Source organism: Nelusetta ayraudi, unplaced genomic scaffold, assembly GCF_046127955.1.
Source record: "Nelusetta ayraudi isolate G7.1 ecotype Tasmania unplaced genomic scaffold, CSIRO-AGI_Nayr_v1 ptg000043l, whole genome shotgun sequence".
NCBI classification, from domain to species: Eukaryota; Metazoa; Chordata; class Actinopteri; order Tetraodontiformes; family Monacanthidae; genus Nelusetta; species Nelusetta ayraudi.
Genome location: NW_027466093.1, coordinates 676,591 through 684,406, shown reverse-complemented (window position 1 = coordinate 684,406; position 7,816 = coordinate 676,591).

Here is a 7,816-nt window from a genome sequence, read left to right as displayed (position 1 = left end):
TACTGCCACCTCCAGACTCAGTGTAGGTCTGTAGGCCTCTTGGACCTTCATGTGAACCACTGCGTGTTGACTGGAGGTGAAACATGGCTGACTGCTGTCCTCCTACCTGGACAATGCAATCTCACTTTCAATCTCACAGCCACTAAAAAACCTGATTGTGATTGAGAGGTCCTCAGCAGCCAATCACTGTTGGGAGTCCAGCCTTCAAACACTCCTCCTGAATCCACAGTCACATCTGTGAGCATCTGGAACTTTGGCCCTGATCCTCCACACCACACAACTTGGGATGACAGCGCCACCTACCTGGATCCTTTCAGCAGCCAGTCCATGTTCTGACCCGTTTCCACTGTGGCCTGTTGTGTCATCTGGACCGGAGTCTGGATCATCAGTGTCCAGGTTCATGGAATCTGTCAGAGTGCCGTCGTCCTGTGATGTAATGATAGAGAATCACTCTATTTATACTAATGTGCAGAACCACTAGAGTGTCATTTCTTCACTGCTGTCAGCAACAAGCATTTGGTGTCACACTGGTGGACAACACTTATGGGCTAATTAATAAGAAATGACATATTTATGAATCACCCGCAATGCCCAGATTGTTGCTGCTTATCTGCTGATATGAGCCGTCAACTGTTGCAATATAGAACCACGGGCAGGAAATTACAATTAGTGTAGAGTGTATTATAATTTAAAACTTTACTAACGGTAGTTCTTTAAAGAATTTAGCAGGGATGGAACAGGCTAACTTGACGACGTCACTTGTAAAACGGTAGGAGCTCAACCTGCTGTCAGGGTGAAAACTCCGTGTTACGTCCCGTCTAGGGGGACCGAGACGCAACATGTGGGACACCTTCCCCCACTCCCAAGGCTCATTAATTTCTCACGGCAGTTGGCGGTTTTCAACAAAAACATTTATTGATCAGTAAATGAAATAAACAAAACAACTTAACCGGTGGGCAGCAAAGGCTTCAGGGTGGGCCCAGGCCAAAATAATAAACCAAACTCCAACTAGCTCGCCTTAAGAACTAACTAAAGAAAGAAAGAGAAGCCAAATACAGAAAGGCTAACCTCCCTACATACTTAATAAACAGGAGAAAAGAGGGGACAAAGAAAATGGCAGCCCAGCCCTTTTTTTTATTAACCTCTTTCAATGAACTCCAAAACATACATGGTCAAAATCCATATTATTATTATGTTGTTTTTTTTTAATGCTCATACAAAACAAAAAAAGTGGAGGGAGAGTCGTCTGAATTGGGTTCAGTCAGGGTCACATCCACTTGTATCGCACTATTTCGGGCAGCAAGCTTCTCCTGTTACGACTTTTCACGTTGACGTTCACTAACTCACTCAACCGTGATTGGTGGAGTGACGAGCACACAGCACGTGACCTCTACGATGAGCTTCCTCCCACGGAAGTGCCATAGGAGGACACGGATTAAATAGTATGGCTTGTCCACCAGAAGGCTGTATTATGGTGTACGTAATATAAAACTTTGGCCCAGTTCTGCTTGTATTGCATTGTAATGGTTGGTGTTCCTGAAGTTTCATTTTTCGTCCCTTTTTATTTTTTACATCCATGTTTGTGATGAAATAGTATTGTGAATCGCTAGCTCGCATTGCATGCTGGGAAATAGCGTCACTCAAGGAAGTTTTGGCTTCGCTGACACGGTCCTGAAGGGAAGTGGGTTTTAGTGCACTGGAACGGGATGAATGTGTTTAATCAAGCAGTACAAACCTGATTAATTGTCTTAATACTTGACTTCGAATGGCCATATTGTTTAGGATTAGAATAAGATGACAACTTCTTCACAATATTTGCAACTATTCAATTTGACCAGCAGGTGTCAGTAGAAGACGAAATTTCATGTTGACTATTTCCTAATGGAAGTGCTCTCTTGACGGACGGTGTAAAAGGAAAATGGCCAGCTGCAGCAGAAAAGTGGACCTATATATATATATATATATATATATATATATATATATATATATATATATATATATATATATATATATATATATATATGCAATTCATATTTTAACGGTTTATATAGACCCCTCAGGCTCCATTCAAAATGGGGGTTATTGTAGGAGAGTTGCAGTCAATTGAGATTTGGAGAGAGTTTGGATTACTACATTTTTGATAGCGTTTATAGTTTGGAGTGTTTGAGACTAGATAGCGTTTAGTTTGGAGATATTTTTGAGAGCTTAGGGAGAGAGTGAGGAGAGGAGAGGTGATAGGATGGAGCCCCCTGTCCTGTACATCAATGTCCATGTTACACAAGCATCTATGCCAGGGGTGCCCATTACGTCCATCGCTATCTACTGGTCAATTGCAAAGGGAGTTTGGGTCTATCGCATGGAGAGAGAGAGAGGGAGAGAGAGAGTGAGTGTGTGTGTGTGTGTGAGAGAGAGAGAGAGGGAGAGAGAGAGAGAGAGAGAGAGAGAGAGAGAGAGAATTACAGCAGGTAGAATCGTTCAGGCAGGATTAGAAAACACGGTGGATCTGGTTGATTTTGGTCATAATGTACGATGTGCTGGATTTTGTTCTTATATGTGCTGTGCTTTACAGTGAAACGTAAATGTGACGTATCGGCTTCGGCACCATTCAGATCAAATAAAGACCAGACAGGGACAGGAAAAAGAGTTTCGCTGTTGTTTTACACGCAAAACTAACGGGGTTGTCGCGTGACCTTGCAATCCTGGCGTAAACTGATGGAGACGCCTCACTCGGAAAATACGCTTCAAAGTGACGCACAGCAGACGCGCCGGAGATCCTGGGAGATGCTGCTGGCAAAACGTCTGCGTCACACACACACACGCACACCAATTATCCCTAACCTATGCGCTGGAAAACACAAAAATATACAGCAAAACATCTTAACGTAAACACACTTTTATTGATAAAATCAAACATAGGCAGATATAACCTAAACAATTTTAAACCATGAGTTTTCTGTGCAATGATGAGCATAAATGCACATGGGAACATGTTGACCCATTTAATCCTTTCTTTCTTTGTCATTGGACTACAAATATATTTCTGAATGACTTTTCCTGTTTTATAGGAGGTGGATCTTTTTGACTTGCTCATTTTAAAAGTAGCTTGCATGTTGAAAAAGTGTGAGCACCCCTGATCTATGCCCTTTTCCAAGTCCCACAATCACTTTCACTGTCATCTGCCTGATTACACCCATGCCATTTTCAGAAAAAAATTGCACAAACAGAATACATTCAAAAAATGTATCATACACATAGTTATCAAGTCAAGTTATTTATTTATTGTCATTGTTGAACAAAGTTAACAACAAAATTTGTTTGGAGCATCCCCATAACCACTGGCATCAGTACCCATAAAAATAATCATAAATAAGTGAGAAAAAAAGAAAAAAAAAAATATATATATATATAATTTATGTACAGAAATGATTTGGTCATTCATTTTTTGCAATTCATAGTCATTCCCAACAGACATAACGGACACAAAAATTCAATGCATCACACGTGGTTCAGACACAGCTTGCCTGTGATTGTACATTTGGCCAGTAGGTGGTTTCGTGTGGACATGAAGCTTCGAACCAGTTGGCTCAAGTGGTTCAATGCCTCATGAGGCTTCACCTCACCATCACTAGTCGTGACACACAGCTTGCTGTTTGGCTCCACTTGTTGTAGTTCTGTCAGCCACCACTAGATGGAGCGCTCCTCTTCAGTCTCCTCCTCATCCTCCCTCACCTCCACCTCTAGAGAGAAGAAGAGACAGCAGGAGTCAGGACTCACGGTCCTTGAACGCATCATCACAGAGACGTTGACTGTTGATGGAGATGGTGGAGTGACTGGTGAGAAGAAGCAGACTCTCAGTCACATGTCAAGTGTGGAACATCAGAAGGTCATGTGACCATGGAGTGTTGGACTGATACTGAGGCCTGATGAAGATGAACTGATCAATAATTGGGTGGTGAACTGAGAGAAGAAGCAGTTTGGCAGCAGATGTTGGATGAATGAGGAGCAGCTGGACGTCACCATCCTCCTCTCACACTGTGACTGGGAACACTGGACCTCTGCTGTGGGATCAACTGGCTTTGGTGCTGGAACCATCATCCACTGCTTCCAAACCAGTACTGACCTCACACTCTTCAGTTGATGGTCACTGCTGTAGACAAGATCCATCAGTGGCTCCTTCACTGATGACTCCTTCAGGGGGTTCATATTCAGGTCCAGGTGTCTGAGGTGGGAGGGGTTGGACTTCAGAGCTGGGAGCAGCCAATCACAGCTGATCTTTGACAACCTGCACCTCTCCAACCTGAATACGGAATAAATGATGGAGAGTGTCATTCACAGTTGGGTGTGCGCGCGCACGCGCGTGTGTGTGTGTGCGTGCGTGAGTGCGTATGTGCGCATATGTGTGTGTGTGTGTGTGTGTGTGTGTGTGTGTGTGTGTGTGTGTGTGTGTAATTTAAAACCAGTTTTACACATTTCTAATGGAATCAAAGTGAATTCCAACAAACTCAATTCAAAGTCATGACAACAATAACTGCAGCAGTTGTAGAGTGAAGAGGGTGAACTGACCTCAGAGTCTCCAGTTTACAGTCTGGACTCTGCAGAAAACCACTCAGCTCCTTCACTGTTGAATCCAGAAGGCAGTTCCAACTCAGCTCCAGGTGTCTGAGTTGGGAGGGGTTGGACTTCAGAGCTGAGAGCAGCCAATCACAGCTGAGCTCTAAAAAACTACATCTCCACAACCTGAATAGAGAAGAAATGATGGAGAGTTTTTCCAGGGTGTCATCACTCTGAAAATCAAAGTGAAATGTTGACTTCAGAATCTGACACTAAAGCAATCTGAAATCTGACCACTAGATGGTAGGATTTTACACACTGTACCTTTCCACCCAATTTCATACGCTTCAAACACAAAGCAGTGACTGCAAATTGAATTTCCAACAGCAGTGAAGTGAAAATCATGACAACAATAACAAGAGTGATAGAAGTTGTAGAGTGAAGAGGGTGAACTGACCTCAGAGTCTCCAGTTTACAGTCTGGACCCTGCAGAAAACCACTCAGCTCCTTCACTGATGAATCCTGCAGCTGTTTCCAACTCAGGTCCAAGTGTCTGAGGTGGGAGGGGTTGGACTTCAGAGCTGAGAGCAGCCAATCACAGCTGAGCTTTGACAAACTGCACATCCACAACCTGAATAAAGAAGAAATGAAGGAGAGTTTATAATGATGGAGAGTTTTTCCAGGGTGTCATCACTCTGAGAATCAAAGTCAAAAGTCGACTTTAGAATCTGACACTCAACAAAGGAGAGAGGGTGAGTGAATGAGCGCTGAAATCTGACCACCAGATGGCAGGATTTTACACTCTGTACCTTTAAACCAGGGGTGCTCACACTTTTTCAACGTGCGAGCTACTTTTAAAATGACCAAGTCAAAAAGATCTACCTACTATACAATCGGTGTGTGTGTGTGTGTGTGTGTGTGTGTGTGTGTGTGTGTGTGTGTGTGTAACGCAGATGTTTTGCTAGCAGCATCTCCCAGGATCTCCGGTGCTTCTGCTGTGCGTGACTTTGAAGCGTATTTTCCGAGCGGGGCGTCAAAACAAAATTCAGTACATCGGACATTATGACCAAGGGCCAATTCCAATTCCTCCCTTAACTCCTCAATCTCAACCCTCGCCCTTAACCCTCAATCTTTGGCCCTCAATCTTGGCCCTCAAAAATAAGTGTAAGGGCTTAGAAATGGGACACCCCTTAAGTGCAGTTACGTCTTCAGACTGTGGGGGGCTGCCGTACGCCAAAGCTAAGTCCAGTCTGTCAAGAAGACGACAACGACGAAGAAGAAGGAGAAGAAGAAAAAGACGATGAAAAAGAAGAAGTCCTCCGTCGCTACACAACGAGGTACACAAGTAACGTGAAGCCGGGACCGCCGGTCCGGCTGACAAACATCGTAAAGTAAAAAAAATAAAAATGTTACGCAACAACGATGTCAATAATCCATAAAAAACTCTTAAACTAAGACAATAAAATGGTTTTGTAATATTTATATCTTTATTAACTAAGAAAATACTTCCATTTGTAGCTCGCTTTTTCGTCGCCATCTTTTTCGAAGATGTCTTGGCGAAAATACGCAATGCCTTCTGGGTAGCCCTCACTGCCAAGGGTGGTCCCGGAGAATCTCAATATTGAGGGCGATACAGCCCTTAATCTCCTCCCTCAACTGGACGTTCTTAGAATGGGGACAGCATTTGCACCTAGCAGAGAGCGCGCATTTTTGAGATTGAGGGTTGAGATTGAGGGTTAAGGGAGGAATTGGAATTCACCCCAAGATCAACCACAACCACCGTGTTTTCTAATCATTGACTTCCTGCCTGAACCATTCTACCTGCTGTAAGTGACGAGGACTCCACTCTTAAAGCTCTCTCCCTCTCTCTCTCTCTCTCTCTCTCTCTCGCTCTCTCTCTCCCTCTCTCTCCCTCTCTCTCCCTCTCTCTCCCTCTCTCTCCCTCTCTCTCTCTCTCCGACCTAATGGGCACCCCTGTTTCAAACCCAGTTTCACTCATTTCAAACACAAACCAGTGACTGCAAACTGAATTTCCAACAGCAGTGAAGTGAAAATCATGACAACAATAACAAGAGTGATAGAAGTTGTAGAGTGAAGAGGGTGAACTGACCTCAGAGTCTCCAGTTTACAGTATGGACTCTGCAGAAAACCACTCAGCTCCTTCACTGATGAATCCTGCAGTTGGTTCTGACCCAGGTCCAGGTGTCTGAGGTGGGAGTCGTTGGACTTCAGAGCTGAGAGCAGCCAATCACAGCTGAGCTCTGACAACCTGCAGCCCTCCAACCTGAATAGAGAAGAAATGATGGAGAGTTTAGAATCAAAGTCAAATGTCGACTTTAGAATCTGACACTCAACAAAGGAGAGAGGATGAGTGAATGAGCGCTGCAATCTGAAATCTGACCACCAGATGGCAGGATTTTACACACTGCACCTTTAAACCAGGGGTGCTCACACTTTTTCAACATGCAAGCTACTTTTAAAATGACCAAGTCAAAAAGATCTACCTACTATACAATTGGTGTGTGTGTGTGTGTGTGTGTGTGTGTGTGTGTGTGTGTGTGTGTGTGTGTAACGCAGATGTTTTGCTAGCAGCATCTCCCAGGATCTCCGGTGCTTCTGCTGTGCGTGACTTTGAAGCGTATTTTGCGAGTGAGGCGTCTCCGTCAGTTTACGCCAGGATTGCAGGCTCACGTGACAAGCACGGTAGTTTGGCGTGTATTTAAAGAAAACAACAGCCAAACTCTTTTTGCTGTCCCTGTCTGCTCTCATACAGAATGCAGGTATCTGAAGTATACATTGATTTTAACAATTATTATAGTTTCAGATTTAAAATGAAATCTGCTTTATGTCTCTTTATTTGATCTGAGCGGTGCAGAAGCCGATTCGTCTCATTTACCTTTGACTGTAAAATCCAGCACATATAAAAACAAAATCCAGCACATCGTACATTATGACCAAGATCACTGAGTTCCTGCCTGAACCATTCTACCTGCTGGAAGTGATGAGGACTCCACACGATTGACCTAATGGACACCCCTGCTTCAAACCCAGTTCCACTCATTTCAAACACAAACCAGTGACTGCAAATTGAATTTCCAACAGCAGTGAAGTGAAAATCATGACGACAACAACAAGAGTGATAGAAGTTGTAGAGTGAAGAGGGTGAACTGACCTCAGAGTCTCCAGTTTACAATCTGGACTCTGCAGAAAACCACTCAGAACCTTCACTAATGAATCCTGCAGCTGGTTCTGACTCAGGTCCAGG